This window comes from Sus scrofa, chromosome 2, assembly GCF_000003025.6.
Source record: "Sus scrofa isolate TJ Tabasco breed Duroc chromosome 2, Sscrofa11.1, whole genome shotgun sequence".
Lineage (NCBI taxonomy): Eukaryota > Metazoa > Chordata > Mammalia > Artiodactyla > Suidae > Sus > Sus scrofa.
The window spans coordinates 82,162,099-82,179,328 of NC_010444.4; the positions used below are offsets into that span (position 1 = coordinate 82,162,099).

Genomic DNA, 17,230 nt, shown 5'->3' on the forward strand with positions numbered 1-17,230 from the left:
AAAATCTGTGTACAATTTCAGATATCATTTACTTAGTGTTTGATGGTATATTCGATTTTTGTTTTGACCTTTAGTGTTAACCTAAAGTGGTTATCATACCTTTACTAAATTAATATTAGAATTATTTATAGTTTCAAAAGTAGATTTAGCAATAGAAGGCCATTTTCGTAAGAGAAGGAGTGGGAGAGAATATCGAGCTCTCCGAGCACTGAGACTTTTCTTAAAATCTAATAGCTTTTTTCTTTTCCCATTCACATACGTATTCAACAAATATATTTACTGAGTGCTAACAGTATTCCAGGTACTGTTTTAGACACTGAGTATAGGAATCTTGGTTCCTAGTTTGTAAACAAATGATCACAGATTTCCTTAATCTCACTTTTAATAAGCTAATTATGGTGTTTCAAGTGTAATAAGTACCATTTCCTTTCCCTGCTTAGCAACTTAGAGTCTTCTAGATTTCTTGAACCTATTTATTAGTTATACCACATTCTTGCAAGATATTTATTTCACTCCACAGGTAAAAATTATTTAGTCCAGTAAAGAAGTTAAAATAAGGTTTGAAAGTCAGGGGAATGAATAGGTAAGTGCTTTGTGGAGAAGTCTGGGAGCCATTTTTCTTTGGGGCAATTCACAGAATTAGGACTTGAAAGCTAAATCATCTTCACTTCCTTTTTCCCACATTTTCTTAAGTTTCAGATTGTATTGATTCAATTATGGTAGTATTTTTTTTCCTCTTCAAATGTTCTTTCCATGCTTGCTCTTCCTACCTGATTGATTGCAGCAGCAGGTTTCTAAATACTGGCACAGTGGAGGTTTCTTCTCTAGGATATTTTACTTGTTAGAGCACGTTGATGTTATGGCTACATGATTATGAACTTATAACTGCTTACTCATTAAAATCTTTGACTTTTCATTATAGACAGAATGAAATTTAGATTCTGGACTTAGACTCAAAGCCTTGAAAGGAAGAGTTCCTATTGTGGCTCAGCGGTAATGAACCTGACTAGTACCCATAAGGATGCGGGTTTGATCCCTGACCTCGCTCAGTGGGTTAAGGATCCAGCATTGCTGTGAATTGCAGTGTAGGTTACAGACGTGGCTCTGGTCCTGTGTTGCTGTGGCTGTGGTGTAGGCAGGCAGCTAGAGGCTCCAATTTAACCTCTAGCCTGGGAACTTCCAAATGCCATGGGTGTGGCCCTAAAAAGACACACAAAAAAGGCTTTTCAGCATCTGGCCTCCCCCAATCGGTTAATGTCTTTCCATTATTTCATTTCCATCATCCTTCACTGCAGCCAGCCTGAACTGCTTGCTCTTTACTGTTCATACCGTCAGGTCATGTATTACTTCTACCATCAAACAGAGAACTTTGTACCTTAAATTTTAATAATTGTGTCCTTGAGCAGAAAAGTTCTGTATACAGGTAGGTACTTTTATCTTTATGTGTAAACAGTACATTTTTGTTGAAAGAATGAACAAATAGGCATATATTGTGAAGTTAGAATGTTGAGAGTTTGGAATGGATGGATTTACTATTAGAAAAGTCTTGGTGATTTCTCATCTTGTGTGTGTACTATGCCAACTGCTTTGCAGGCGAACTTTGCTCTTCAGGAACTTATTGAAGTAGAAGTAGGTCCTATTATACCCATTTTACAGATGAGGGAAATATTAAGAGGTTAATTTATTTGCCTAAACTAAGTACATAGCAGAATACCAGGATTAAATTTCAGGATCCTTGACCTTCATGCCTATGCTTTGAAGAAATTAGAATAGAACTAAGTGAGGAGTTCCTAGAGTGGTGCAACAGGATTAGTGACGTTTCTGGAGTGCTGGACACGGGTTCAATCCCTGGCTTAGTGAAGTGGGTTAAGGATTGGATGTTGCAGCAACCGCGGCTTGGATCTGATCCCTGGCCCAGGAACTCCATATGCCTTGGGGTGGCCAGAAAAGAAAAATAGAACTAAGTAAGTTTATATACTTCAAGAGAATGAAGATGCTGAAATACAGTAACTGCAGAATAGTGTGGAACACTAAAATTCATTGTAAAGATTAAATAATAAGTAAAGACCAGTTGAGAAATAAAAACAACCGAATTTTTTTACAGAGGGCATTTAGAAGTATTGATGGAATAAAAGCAAATGTGTATTGGCTGGTTAAAAATGCCTTATACAGAACTATAAGTAAGGTTGGTGGATTGTATAGTTATCAGTTTCCTGTTTGTGACATTACAATATACATTTGCAAAATGTTTTCATTGCAGGAAACCAGGCAAAGTTTACAAGGGGTCTTGCCGTATTTTTTTTTTTTAAACTGTATGTGAATCTACAGTTATCTCAAGAAAAAGTTCACTTTCTAGAACTTAGCCCTGTAGTTTGGGGTCTATTGTTTACTACCAGTGAGACCTATAGTCCTCAATGCCATCATCTGTAAAGTGAGGATTATATGGTACCTACCTCATTGGGTTGTTGTGAGGTTTACATGAGATAATCATGTAGCATTTATTGAGTACTTAATAAATGTTATTTTCCAGAAATTAATACACCCCTGATTAATAGGTAGCTACTATTAGATATTGTTTAAATTTAACTGATCTCAAGACATGTACTAAGACACATAGGAAATTTCTGTAACTAAATGCTAAGAGGCAGGCCAAGATGGGTGATGACATGGGCATTCCTAGAATTACTAATCCCAGAATTAGGTGACTGTTTCAGGATGACTATTGATGTCGTATATATAGGTGAATGATTTTCAAAATAAATGATCCTAGAACTAACTAAGGGGTGGGGAAAAGGAGTGGTGTGGGGGTGGAATGGAAAAGATTATTCTCTAGATGACTTGCTGTGGGCGGCTGGTTACAGCTCTTTCTTGTATGTATTTGTTCTGATTATGGGCACTAGAGGGAGCACATTACAATGATGGACATTCTGTGTTTCTCAGAAAAAAGCACATGTGATTGTGGGGAATTGATGGACTTAAAGGAGTTTATTTTGCGAAATGTATTCAGACCTTTAATTGTGTATACTATTTTTGCTGTTAACATTTTTTTCTCCTGTTTTGTAAGGGCTCCCTCTGGTGGATAAGTTCCTTTGTAAGCTGGTTTTAGTCCTGTGGGATACACATTTTAAAAAGAAAGCAAGAGGCCTAATTCTTTTTTTTTTTTTTTTTTTTTTTTTTGTCTTTTTGCCTTTTATAGGGCTGCTCCCGCAGCGTATGGAGTTCCCAGGCTAGGGGTCTACTCATAGCTGTAGCCACCGACCTACGCCAGAGCCACAGCAACGCCACATCCCAGCCGTGTCTTCGACAGCTCACAGCTCATGGCAACGCCGGATCGCCAACCCACTGAGTGAAGCCAGGGATCGAACCCGCAACCTCAGGGTTCCTAGTCAGATTCATTAACCACTGCACCACAATGGGAACTCCTAGAGGCCTAATTCTTTATTTTTTTATTTTTATTTTTTTGCCGTTTCTTGGGCCGCTCCTGCGGCATATGGAGGTTCCCAGGCTAGGGGTTGAATCGGAGCTGTAGCTGCCAGCCTACACCAGAGCCAGAGCAACGCAGGATCTGAGCCGCGTCTGCAACCTACACCACAGCTCACGGCAACGCCAGATCGTTAACCCACTGAGCAAGGGCAGGGATCAAACCCGCAACCTCATGGTTCCTAGTCGGATTCGTTAACCATTGCACCACGACGGGAACTCCCATAAAGGCTTAATTCTTAAAAAACCTAGTATAAATAAAAGTTCACCTATTTCTCTTGCACTGAAAAATGAATATTTTTTCAGTTATATGTTGAAAGATATAACCTGTAACTTTGTTTCCAATTCTCCTATGTAAATCAAACACTTGGAGAGGGTTTAACTCTTTTCTTTATTCATTGAAACTATTTTATACTACTTATTATACACAGTGTCATTTTTGTTGTTACCTTTTTATTGAGGTATAATTGATACAACATTGCATTAGCTTTTAGGTATACAACATGATGATTTGATATATGTATATATGGAAATGATTACCAAAGTAAGTTTAGTTAACATCTATTCTCACACAGTTACAATTTTTTTCTTGAGATAAGCACTTTTAAGAAATACAGTTGGCCCTCTCTTTGAGGCTTCCACATCCATGCATATGGAGGACTTTCTGCCTTACGCCAGAAAAGGAACTTGAGCATCTTTGGAATTTAGTGTCTGCAGGGGTCCTAGAGCCAGTTGCCTTTGGATAATGAGGAATGACTGTACTGTCTTAGCAGCTTCAAATACATGGTATCGTATTGTTAATATAGTATTGTTAACTAAAGTCACCATGCTGTGTATTAATTACATCTTCAGGACTTTTTTTTTTTTTTGTCTTTTATGGAAGCGCTCAGGCTAGGGGTCAAATTGGAGCTGCAGCTGCCGACCTACGCCACAGGCACAGAAACACCAGATCCGAGCCGCACCTGTGGCCTCTGCCACAGCTCATGGCAATGCTGGATCCTTAACCCACCGAGCAGGGCCAGGGATTGAATCTGTGTCTTCATGGATACTAGTAAGGTTCGCTACTGCTGAACCACAGTAGGAACTCCAGGACTTACAACTGAAAGTTTGTATGTTTTGACCACCTTTACCCATTTTGTCCAGTGGGAGGCCCCCCCATCTGCTGTATCTGCTGTATCTATAAGTCCAGTTTTTTTGTTTTTTGTTTTCTAGGTTCCATGTAAGTGAGATCACTCAGTATTTGTCTTTCTCTGACTTATTTCACTTAGCATAATACCCTCAAGGTACATCTGTGTTGTCACAAATGGCAAGATTTCCTTCTTTTTTTATGGCTATTTTGTTTTATATACACACATACATACATACATATATATATATATATATACACACATATATATAAAATACATTTTCTTTATCCATTCAGTCAGTAGACACTTAGGTTGTTTCCATGTCTTTGCTGCTGTAAAGCTGTGTTGAACATGGGAGTGCAGATATTTTTTTTCAAGATGGTGATTTAATTTTCTTCAGATAAATATGCAGAAGTGGAATTGCTAGATCATATGGTAGTTCTATTTTTAATTTTTTGAGAAGCCTCCTTAATGTTTTTGTTATTACTTTTTAAGTGTTATACTGTCTGACTCTTCTGGTATTTGAGCCACTTAAGTGGATGCTTTGAGTATCAAAGCACCTGTGGTCGGAAAGGATAATGAATAAACAGATGTTTTCTAATTTTGAATGCTTTTGTTCTAATGACATTATCTTAGTATTCCTGTCCATTCTCATGTGTTCTAATTGCAAAAGGAGATTAAAATCCACATTTAAAAAATTTCCTATTTATAGGAAATATTTTATATTTATATTTTCCTATAGTCATTCTAATTTTGCTCTATGCTAACTATAATTCATAAAAGTTAAGCAAGTTTCCATTTATAAGGAACAGAAGAATAACTTAAAAAGTTGGCCAGTATAGGAGTTCCCGTCGTGGCTTAGTGGAAACGAATCCAACTAGGAACCATGAGGTTGCAGGTTTGATCCCTAGCCTCGCTCAGTGGGTTAAGGATCTGGCATTGCCATGAGCTGTGGTATAGGTCACAGACACAGCTCAGATCTGGTGTTGCTGTGGCTGTGATGTAGGCCAACAGCTTAGCTCTGATTCAACCCCTAGCCTGGGAACCTCCATATGCCATGGGTACAGCCCTAAAAAGCAAAAAAGTTCGCCAGTGTATAATATATTTCAATAAAAGACTTTTTGCAAAGCTTATCTATATTTTCACTATATGATAATATAGGTTTATAGCTTCCACTTGAGGACTTCCAGGGACTATGCTATCCTTGAAGATGCAAATAGAAAAAAAACCCCAGACATAAAATGCAAGGAGCCACAAACAAAAAGGGGAAAATGAGAATCTTGTAGTCGACTTTCTAGATGTGAAATTAATTATTGTAGATATTTGGAGTATTTTATCTTCTACATTAGGTATATTATTTTAAGTGTAGGGTAGAATATATAGTTAAAAAAAATTAAAATCTCGCGATCATCTTTCCAGACCGCTCAAGGCTTTAAAATAATGTTAAACCTATAAATAATGCCTCCTATCACTTCCCCCACAAAAGAGTTTTTTGGTTTGTTTTTGTTTTTTAAATTCAGAGAGGCAGAAATCCTTGTGTAGAAGGCAAAATTAAAAGTAGCTATGAAGGCCAAAGACCCACCAACTATACCAAATTTGCTATGATTGCTTGGCTTTTCTATTTGACAATAATTGGGAATGACTAGAGAAGGAGAAAAGAAGAATAGATGATTAGTGAGGAGGGTACTGTAGATGAGCACAAATAGGAGAGTAAAAGAGGAGAACTTGCAAGGAAAATAACATAGAAAAACCTTCAATTTATGTAGGAGTAGACCTCCACCTATTGTGTCCTGGCCACCTAGGACAGTGCATTGAGCTCTGTGGGATGCATATGCCTCCTGACAATGACTGTCTTTTATGTACTTTTGAGAAGAAATCTGCAAAATGTGGCCATTGAACCAGACTGAGCTTTGTCTCTTTTTGAGGCCCATAAGCAAAGAACTGGGCAGCAGGGGGCGGAGGGGAGATCAAAAGAAGAACAGTATTTTGTGATCCATAAAAGTATGAAATTCAGATATTAATGTCCATGAAAGTTTATTTGACCAGTCACACTCATTTATGTATTGCTTTCACAGTACAACAACAGAGGTCACTAGTTATGACATCTTAAGGCCCACAGTGTCTAAAATATTTACTGACTTTTTACAGACAACCTTTGCCTTCCCCTTTGTTAGAGAATGTACTTCTTGTGTGGTATAGTAGCAGGTATGTCATAACACATTAGAATTGTGTAGCTTATTATACCTAATCTTTTTTCAAAAAATTGATCGTGCTGTTCTTTTCGGATTCGGAAATCATTTAATCTCACATCCTGCACCAACTACATGTGCAGTCGTATCACAGCATAGTAACTGGTCATCATCACAATAATCCTAAATTGTGAAGTAAAGATTAAACACTTTTGAGTAGACTTTAAGGAAAGCTTAGTTCATTAATTTGAAGTAGCCATTAAAAATATCTTCAATGTATAAACACTGGCAACAAAGTAGAAGTAAAAAAGTAAGCAGATTACATTTTTACCCATGCATAAGAATGAGGACGGGGTTTTAGTTCTTTTTGCAGTATGTAAAAGAAGTTAAATCAATTTGAATTTAAAAGGAAATTTATACGAAAGAAACTGAGGTATCCCATGGATCCAAAATGAGGAATATAGCCAGGCAGAAGGAAACTCAGACTAGTAAGGAACACTAAGTACCTGAGCCACTGCAGTGACAACACGATCCTTAACTCACTGAGCCACAAGAGAACTCCGCAGAGTGGCCTTCTTTGCTTTTCCAGGTGTATGTCATGTAAGGTGACCTCCCAGTAATTAATATTAGCCACAGCTCAGAATTAATCCAGGTTTTTGCTCCTTTTCTATACCAGTTCTGATCTAGGTAAACATGGGCTGGGGTGATCTTTCTAGTCTCGTCAGTTCTGACCAGGTCATGTAGTCTGAACTTGGCTTTTCTACCACTTGTAAATGGGGAAGTTCCCAGAGAAAAGAGATCATAGTGAGTGGAGTATAATCCCTGAATTTTTTTTTTTTTTTTTTTTTTTTTTTTTTTGCTTTTTACGGTCGAACCTTTGGCCTATGGAAGTTCCCAGGCTAGGGGATGAATCGGAGCTACAGCTGCCGGCCTACACCACGGCCGCAGCAACACCAGATCCTAGTCTTGTCTGTGATCTACACCACAGCTCATGGCATCGCCCAATCCTTAACCCACTGAGCAAGGCCAGGGATCGAACCTGCGTTCTCGTGGATACTAGTTAGATTTGTTTCTGCTGAGCCATGATAGGAACCCCTCCCTGAAGTTTTTGTCAGGATCACGGAAAGTGAAAACATGACTCAGTTTTGGGTGTCTGGAGGTAGTGTCAGATTTTGGATGTAGGAGGAGATTATACTTCAGTGCCAATACGCTGTGTTTGGAGAATTAGAGGAAAATTTAGGTTTTTTACAGTGACTGAAATGTCATGGTTAAAGACCTTTTTCTTTGATTTAAGACCATGTTTCCTAAGTTTGCCTCATTACTGCTTCTCAAGCCTTGAGTACACGTGAGAATCATTCATGGAAATTTTTTTCCCTTTCCTCTTCTTTTTTTTTTTTTAATTTTTTTTTTCTTCCATCTTTTCAGGGCCGCACCCATGGCATATGGAGGATCCCAGGCTAGGAACTGTTGCTCACCCAACATGAGAGCCACAGCAACACCAGGTCCAATAGGCTTCTGTGACTGTACACCACAGATCATGGCAATGCTGGATCCTTAACCCTCTGAGCGGGGCCAGGGATCAAACCCGAAACCTCATAGTTCTTAGTCGGATTTGTCTCCGCTGAGCCAGGATGGGATTGCCAACCTTTCCTTTTTATTTCTTTCTCATACTAAAAAATTTACAGGAGTTCCCGTTGTGGCTTATTAGTTAACGAATCCGACTAAGAACCTTGAGTTTGCGGGTTTGATCCCTAGCTCACTCAGTCGGTTAAGCATCTGGCGTTGCCATGAGCTGTGGTGTAGGTTGCAGATGCAGCTCGGATCCCATGTTGCTATGGCTCTGGCTTAGGCCAGCAGCTATAGCTCTGATTACACCCCTAGCCTGGGAATCTCCATATGCTGCAGGAGTGGCCCTAGAAAAGGCAAAAAGAAAAAAAAAAATTACAGAGAGTGCACTATCTCAGAAATTTTTATGTCATTTGGCCCTTTCTCTCTCTTCTCCTTCTGGCACCCCTATAATAGGGATGTTGGTGCATTTAACATTGCCCCAGAGTTCTCTGAGACTCTCTTCATTTGTTTTCAATCTTTTTTCTGTTCCGCATCCATAATTTCCACAAATCTGTCCTCCACCTCCCTCATTCGTTCTTCTGCCTCCTGTATTCAGCTATTGGCTGCTTCTAATGAATTTTTTATTTCAGTTATTGTATTTTGCATCTCTTCTTGTTTGTTTTGTGTCTTGTAATCTCTTTGCTCAGTGTTTCCTGTAAATTATCCGCCTTGGCCTCCAGTTTATTTCTAATGTCTTGCATCATCTTCAGCATCAACAGTCTAAAGTCTTTTTTCTGGAGGCTGAGAATCTCCTGACCACTTAGCTGTTTTTCTGGGGTTTTTCTTTCTCCCTCATCTGAGTTGTAGTTCTCTGTCATTTCATTTTTATCGGTTTTTGGTGTGGTGACCTTTTTACAGATAATAGAGTTGTAGCCTCTCTTATTTCTGGTGTCTGCCTCCCTTGTGGCTGAAGTTGGTATGGGGGGGGTGCTGGCTTGCTGTAGGCTTCCTGATGGGAGGGACTGATGCTTGTCCCTGGTAGCTGGAGCTGATTCCTATCCCTCTGGTGGGTGGGGCTTTGTCTCTGGATGGGATTAGAGGCAGCTGTGTGCCTGGAGGGTCTTTAGGCAGCCTGTTTACTGAGGGGCGGGGCTGTGATCCCACCTGGGTTGTTGTTTGCCCTGGGGCTTCTCAGCACTGAGGGGTGGGGCAGATTTCCCCAAAATGGCCACCTCCAGAGAAAGGCATGCTGCTGAATACTGCCAAGGGCATTGCTTCCAATGCCCTTCCCTGCAACAAGCCACATTCACCCGTTTTCCCAGAAGGTTCTCCAAGAACTGCAGTCAGGTTTGATCCAGATTCCTATGGAGACTTTGCTTTGCCCTGGGACCCAGTGCTGGTGAAAGTCTGTGTGCATCTTTTGAGAATGGGGTCTCCATTTCCCCGAGTCCCATGGAGCTCCTGCACACAAGCCCCACTGGCCTTCAATGCCAGATGCTCCAGGGACTCTTTCTCCCAGTGCCAGATCCCCACACGTGGCAGTTTGATGTGGGGCTCAGAACTCTGACTCTTGTAGGTGAGTCTGTAAACCAGCTGTGGGGTTTCCAGTCTGTGGGGCTTCCTACCTGGGAGGTATGGAGTTGCTTATACCGTGTAATCGCCCCTCCTACCTCTTGATGTGGCCTCCTTTTTGTCTTCTGGAGTAGGATATCTTTTTTAAGGTTTCAGGTCCATTTGGTTGAAGATTGCTCAGCATTTGGTTGTAAATTTTGTTGTTTTTAGGAGAGAGGTTGAGCTGCAGTCCTTCTATTCTGCCATCTTAATCCCATCTCTCTATGTCACTTGGTAAGGGGCATGTCCTTGGTATCACCATGTTTCAAAACTTGTCTGATTCTAATGTGCAGCCATTATTGAGAACCTATAGCATTACATCACTGGATGCTTGTTATAAATGCAGACTCCCTCAAGCCCTACCTGAAGTCTACTGAATCAGAAGCTGCATGTTAATAAGATCCACAGGCAGTTTGTATGTGCAGTAAAATTGGAGAAGCACTGTCTAGACTTACTGAATATCTAGCATGGACCCTGTGGATCCCCAGAACTTTAGTTTTCAAAATGTGACCCGGAGTTCCCGTCGTGGCGCAGTGGTTAATGAATCCGACTAGGAACCATGAGGTTGTGGGTTCGTCCCTACCCTTGCTCAGTGGGTTAAGGATCCGGCATTACCGTGAGCTGTGGTGTAGGTTGCAGACGCGGCTCGGATCCCGCGTTGCTGTGGCTCTGGCGTAGGCTGGTGACTACAGCTCCGATTAGACCCCTTGCCTGGGAACCTCCATATGCCGCGGAAGCGGCCCTAGAAATAGCAAAAATGACCAAAAAAAAAAAAAAAAAAATCAAAATGTGACCCTAGAACCATCTGCATCACCTGGGAATTTGTTTAAAATGCAAATTCTTGAGTACCAACTTATACCTTTTATGTAGGATGCTCTGTGGGTGAGGCCTAACAATTTGTGGTTTAACAAGCCCTCCAGGTGGTTCTGATTCAGGAAGCATCATGCTAGGAGATTCAAATAGGAGTTGGAATTTCGAACCACTGGATTGAGAGAATTGTTGCTACAAGCTTTTTATTAAAATAAATACTCCAGGAGTTTCCGTCGTGGCGCAGTGGTTAACGAATCCGACTAGGAACCATGAGGTTGCGGGTTCAATCCCTGGCCTTGCTTAGTGGGTCAAGGATCTGGCGTTGCTGTGAGCTATGGTATAGGTCACAGACGCGGCTTGGATCCTGCGTTGCTGTGGCTCTGGTGTAGGCCGGTGGCTACAGCTCCGATTAGACCCCTAGCCTGGGAATCTCCATAGCCGCAGGAGCGGCCCTAGAAAAGGCCAAAAAAAAAACCCAAAAACAAACAAACAAAAAAATACTCCTGAAGTGAAGTAGCATTGATGTTGCAACTTACTTTCAGATGATTTAGCAAGTGAAAAAAGAAAAAAAAAACTGTGTAATGAGTATATGTAGAGAGAGAAAGAGAAGGCAAATATGGCAAAAGGTATTATTACCTCATATCATTCATAAAAACAACAAGACCTAGATTCAAAAAGAGTTAAGTAACTAGTCCAAGGTAATCAGCCAACAGCAAGTGGCAAAACCAAGATTCAAGCCTCTGTGCCCCATGCCACCACCACCAACTAGCGTTTGATGCTCTTTTTTCCTTTTCCTGGTCTTTTTAGAGACACACCTGCAGCATATGGAGGTTCCCAGGTTAGGGGTCAAATCGGAGCTACAGAATCAGAGTTACAGCTGCTGGCCTAGCCACAGCCACAGCAACTCGGGATCTGAGCTGTGTGTGGGACCTATATCGAAGCTCCTAGCAACATTGGATCCCTGACCCACTGAGCAAGGCCAGGGGTGGAACCTGAATCCTCATGGATACTAGTCACAACAGGAACTCCCTGATGCTCTCTTTCATGTTAGCTGGTCTTGTTCATCATCCCAGTCTCTTAGGTATGTGGCCGTGTTATGTTTCATAGGCCCAGGAGCAAGTCTGAAAATGGCATTGACTCCCATTGTTTATGAGTCACTCTTCCCATACTCTCTTTCCCTTTATTCCTTCCTTTGTCTCTTTTTCTCTCTCCCTCGCTCTCCTCAAAACCCTCACCCATCACTTTTTGTTAGACTTTGGGGTCTGGGTATGTTTGTATGTTTTACTTTGGCTTCTGATTAGAAGCAGTCTTCTGTGGTTTTATGCAGAAATATACTTGATTTGAGTAGTCCAGATTTCTTTCTTTCTTTCTTTTTTTTTTTAAGCCCAGATTTCTTATTTGAGTTTGTAACTAGACAAAGTTGCAAATTTTCCCTATTGGTGGCCTGAGATTTACTTTTTTTTTTTTTTGGCTAGACCTATGGCATGTGAAAGTTCCCAGGCTTGCACTGCAGTTGTGGCCTGCACCACAGCTGTGGCAATACTGGATCTTTTCTTTGGGGTGGTGGGGGCGAAGGTGTGGCATATGGAAGTTCCCAGGCTAGGGGTTGAATTGGGGCTACAGCCACAGCCACGCCAGATCCAAGCCGCATCTGCGACCTACAATGCAGCTCACAGCAACACTGGATCCTTAACCTCCTGAGCGAGGCCAGGGATCAAACCCGCATCCCCATGGTATGATACTATTTGGGTTTGTTTCCAACGAGCCATAACAGGAACTCCCAATGCGGGATCTTTAACCCATTGCACCACGTGGGAACCTCGTGAGATTTCGAATTGATTCCAAAACAATGAAAACTGTTAATTAAATATTTCACATTTTTTATATTCTGCCTTATTCCACAAAATACATGTAGTGATTAAGGATTACTGTTAAATTCTTTCCTCCTGTAACATTTCTTAAAAGTTTTGATCCAAATTAGGTTTGGGTGAATTGTTTAGGTTATTGACTTTTTCTTTTGCTAGCAATAATTCATTCCTACCTGAGGATTAAAGCATCATATATAAGAATTGTTTTGCTTTGGATTGTTGCCCTCCTTGAGGTCTGCCTTTAATTTCTTTTGCCTTTAATTGAACTCGTGATGGCATTTTTAGATAATGTGTAAAAGAGCATCTGAAGACAGAGCCAAAATGGTCTTATTTGCTTTTACAAACTAAATTGCCCTTGTGGCCCAGCATAGAATCTAAGCACTAAGAGCAGTTATTCATTTTGACAACAGAATTAATTGAGCCTAAAACAGTTGAAATTCCATTTGTAGCACACTATTCTTTCTGACTCTCACTCTGGCTTTGGTACTGTCAAAAAAAGTAACTTGTCTTATGATTAAATAGCAGAATGATGGGCAGTGGACTGCATTTGAGGGAGATGCTGAATAAACTTTCTGCTTGTGAAACAGTTCAGAAGTGACATTCTACAAGGGGGGTCAGAATGTGTATTGATATCCAGCTGAGCTGTCAACTGGCACTGAGCCAGGCACGCAAAGCTTTGCCATGTGAAGCGGCATGTGGAGTGTATGCCATTTGAAAAAGAAAATCTTCATGCATGATTTAATGGGTTTCTTTTTAAGGGCATATGTTTAGTTTTATTAGTCCAGAAACTGTTAGTATTTCTATTTTTAAAAGAAAAGCTTATGTGTGGATGGAGTTCAATTAAAATTTTTTTAATATAAATACAATTTGAAAGCTTTCGGCATCTTAATGTTTCAAAAACGTCATTTTGAATAGCTTATTTTCATCAGATATTTTTCTATTTCAAATGGATTTTAAGAGGGTGTTTAAAAAGGTAAAGAGCAAATCAATCAAGGTATGTCTGGTATAGCAAAAATGTTTGAGAGAAAAATATAGAATTTTATTTAAAGGAATTGATGTTTAGAGGGTTAAGGAATGCCTTGCTCTTTCCACATGTATGAGGACATCCAAAGATCTTAAAAGACTATATACCGTATTTGCTAAGGTGATGTAAAAGTTTTTCTAGATGCTGCATTTAAAAATATTTATAGGTAGAGAGGACAAGATGGCGGAGGAGTGGGGGGACACGCTCGCCCTCTCCCACAAACACAACAAAAAAAAAACACATCTACAGAAGAAATGACTCGCACAGAACAACAACCAATCGCTGGCAGAGGAACCTAAACTCCAATAACGGCAAGAAATTCGTGACATTATTGGGCAGAACGGGAGAAAAGAGGAGAGTGAGAGAAGGTGAATCCGAGCGGGACCGGCGCTCCCGAAAGGGAACTGCGGAGGAGAAAGGGATCCCGCACCCTGGAAAGTCTCCTACCGGGGAAAGATCAAACCAACCGGAGGAATCTCCAGATGCAGAGAAGAGTGTAGCAGTAAGTCGGAGTACGGAAAAACGATCAAGAACCCAACGGACCATCTGAACTACGGGCACAGTCACCAAAAATTGAGACGCCTGGGTGGGGGCTGGGCACCGAATCCTCGGCTCCAGGGGTTAGTCCCCGGGAAAGGGCCGGGGGACGCCTGGGTGGGGGCTGGGCACCGAGACCTCAGCTCTGAAGGTTGGTCCCCGAGAGGGGGCCGGGGGACACCTGGGTTGGGGCTGGGCACCGAGACCTCGCCTCCGAAGGTTAGTCCCCAAGAAAGGGCCGGGGGACGCCTGGGGTGGGGGCTGGGCACCGAGACCTCGGCTCCAGAGATTAGTCCCCGGGCTAGGGGGGCGGGGAAGAGCGGAAACTGCTTGGGAGGTCTCTAAACCATTTGACGGGGCAGAGACTGCCTGGGAGACTAGAAAACAAAGCTGTCGCAGAGGAAGGGAGCAATACTCTAGGGGCGGGGAAGTGGAAAGCCGCCTCAGAGGGAACCTGGGAGAAGAGCCTGGTCTGCGCCCGTGCTGGGGAGGGGAGAGAAGAAGGGGTGGGTCCCCATAGAATACCCCCCACGCCACAACAAGCTTACAGGCCCGCTAGCTAGCAGAAAGCTGTGCTTCCCAGTGCATTCCCTCCCCCCACCCCCGCCACCCCCTACGCTCTCGCCGAACCTGGGGCTGCCTGCCATCCAGGAGGGCTGGCCTCAACAATTGCCTGAAGCCTACCACCGCAGGGGCTCTCCCTGCACAGGCCTGCTTGCCCTTTGGAGGGGCTACACTTCCACAGAGCAGCACCAAACACCACCAGCCCCCTAAAAAAGGCCTGCAGCCCAGAAAAGCTAGAACAAGCCTAGCCAGGCCGTGAATAGATCGACCTAATTCTCCGACGGTTTTTCTGAGACGGGCTCCCCCGGGGAGGAGCCTCTTGAGTCTCCAAGGGCCTTGCTACACGCCCAAGACCCCAGGGGGTGCTAAGACCTAGTGGACCAGCTGCATAGGACTGCCAGCTCCAGGCAGGACCCCCTGCAGACCAGAAAAGCTGCAACAAGCCTGGCCGAATCGGGAAAAGATCTCAGACGATCTTTCTGAGTCGGGCTGTCCTGGGGAGGAGCCTCTTGAGCCTCCAAGGGCCCTGCTACCCGCCCAAGACCCCAGGGGGTGCTGAGACCTAGTGGACCAGCTGCATAGGACTGCCAGCTCCAGGCAGGACCCCCTGCAGCCCAGAAAAGCTGCAACAAGCCTGGCCGACTTGGGAAAAGATCTCAGACGGTCTTTCTGAGTCGGGCTGTCCTGGGGAGGAGCCTCTTGAGCCTCCAAGGGCCCTGCTACCCGCCCAAGACCCCAGGGGGTGCTGAGACCTAGTGGACCAGCTGCATAGGACTGCCAGCTCCAGGCAGGACCCCCTGCAGCCCAGAAAACCTGCAACAAGCCTGGCCGAATCGAGAAAAGATCTCAAACGGTCGTTCTGAATCGGGCTGCCCTGGGGAGGAGCCTCTTGAGCCTCCAAGGGCCCTGCTACCCGCCCAAGACCCCAAGGGGTGCTGAGACCTAGTGGACCAGCTGCATAGGACTGCCAGCTCCAGGCAGGACCCCCTGCAGCCCAGAAAAGCTGCAACAAGCCTGGCCGACTTGGGAAAAGATCTCAGACGGTCTTTCTGAGTCAGGCTGTCCTGGGGAGGAGCCTCTTGAGTCTCCAAGGGCCCTGCTACCCGCCCAAGACCCCAGGGGGTGCTGAGACCTAGTGGACCAGCTGCATAGGACTGCCAGCTCCAGGCAGGACCCCCTGCAGCCCAGAAAAGCTGCAACAAGCCTGGCCGACTTGGGAAAAGATCTCAGACGGTCTTTCTGAGTCGGGCTGTTCTGGGGAGGAGCCTCTTGAGCCTCCAAAGGCCCTGCTACCCGCCCAAGACCCCAAGGGGTGCTGAGACCTAGTGGACCAGCTGCATAGGACTGCCAGCTCCAGGCAGGACCCCCTGCAGCCCAGAAAAGCTGCAACAAGCCTGGCCGAATCGGGAAAAGATCTCAGACGGTCTTTCTGAGTCGGGCTGTCCTGGGGAGGAGCCTCTTGAGCCTCCAAGGGCCCTGCTACCCGCCCAAGACCCCAGGGGGTGCTGAGACCTAGTGGACCAGCTGCATAGGACTGCCAGCTCCAGGCAGGACCCCCTGCAGCCCAGAAAACCTGCAACAAGCCTGGCCGAATCGAGAAAAGATCTCAAACGGTCGTTCTGAATCGGGCTGCCCTGGGGAGGAGCCTCTTGAGCCTCCAAGGGCCCTGCTACCCGCCCAAGACCCCAAGGGGTGCTGAGACCTAGTGGACCAGCTGCATAGGACTGCCAGCTCCAGGCAGGACCCCCTGCAGCCCAGAAAAGCTGCAACAAGCCTGGCCGACTTGGGAAAAGATCTCAGACGGTCTTTCTGAGTCAGGCTGTCCTGGGGAGGAGCCTCTTGAGTCTCCAAGGGCCCTGCTACCCGCCCAAGACCCCAGGGGGTGCTGAGACCTAGTGGACCAGCTGCATAGGACTGCCAGCTCCAGGCAGGACCCCCTGCAGCCCAGAAAAGCTGCAACAAGCCTGGCCGACTTGGGAAAAGATCTCAGACGGTCTTTCTGAGTCGGGCTGTTCTGGGGAGGAGCCTCTTGAGTCTCCAAAGGCCCTGCTACCCGCCCAAGACCCCAGGGGGTGCTGAGAACCAAGTGAAATCTGCTACCATCGTGGGGTGGACCTCCCAGTCCTGTCTGCCCTCAGGAAGTCCTCCTTTGCTTCAAAGAAACACTGTTAGTCCCATCAACACTCCAGAAAAGCCACACTGTCTCAAAAAAAAGATTGACCAACAACGACAGCCCTCAGGAAATATTCCAGGGCAGTGACAAGGCAAGCACTACCCGATAACGGAGAGTACAACTCCCTCAGGAGAAAGAAGACAACAAGCAAGATGAAGAAGCTGAGAAACCACCCCCAGTCAAACCAACAGGAGAACTCACCTAAAACAGTCAACAATGAAACTGATCTCTGCAGTCTGACAGACCTGGAGTTCAAAAGAGAAATAGTGAAAATACTGAAGGAATTAAGAGAAGATATG

At 44.0% G+C, this 17,230-nt stretch overlaps 1 protein-coding gene across 3 annotated transcripts in view; it reads left to right on the forward strand.

The window, feature by feature from the left end:
• FCHO2 (FCH domain only 2) overlaps nucleotides 1-17,230 on the forward strand; it is a 147,128-nt gene that overhangs the window by 60,816 nt on the left and 69,082 nt on the right. The gene's annotated exons all lie outside the window — the stretch shown is intronic.